Source organism: Etheostoma spectabile, chromosome 10, assembly GCF_008692095.1.
Source record: "Etheostoma spectabile isolate EspeVRDwgs_2016 chromosome 10, UIUC_Espe_1.0, whole genome shotgun sequence".
Lineage (NCBI taxonomy): Eukaryota > Metazoa > Chordata > Actinopteri > Perciformes > Percidae > Etheostoma > Etheostoma spectabile.
This window is the reverse complement of record NC_045742.1, coordinates 5519678-5519918: the sequence shown is the minus strand read 5'-3', so window position 1 is coordinate 5519918 and position 241 is coordinate 5519678. Positions and strand designations below refer to the sequence as shown.

Genomic DNA, 241 nt, shown 5'->3' with positions numbered 1-241 from the left:
GAAAAGTGGATCGGCTTGCTTTGTGAAAATGTTTTTTTTCTTGAAAACAACCTTGGCATATAGCCTACTGTAGTGTTCACTTTCACACCAGCATTCTTACTAGCAAAACGCAACGTTACTACTCTTTGGCCGGCTCGCAAGCCCAAACGGCGTGTGTGCGGTGAGCCTGTTGTTTTGTTTCCGGTCTAGCTAGATCCGGTGCGGTGTTGTAGTTTTTCTAACGTTACTAGTTGTTGCAACA

The 241-nt window shown here is 44.8% G+C and overlaps 1 protein-coding gene across 3 annotated transcripts in view; it reads right to left on the bottom strand.

Annotated features, from left to right (window-relative positions):
* LOC116696361 (uncharacterized) overlaps positions 1-241 on the bottom strand; it is a 15048-nt gene that overhangs the window by 8521 nt on the left and 6286 nt on the right. The gene's annotated exons all lie outside the window — the stretch shown is intronic.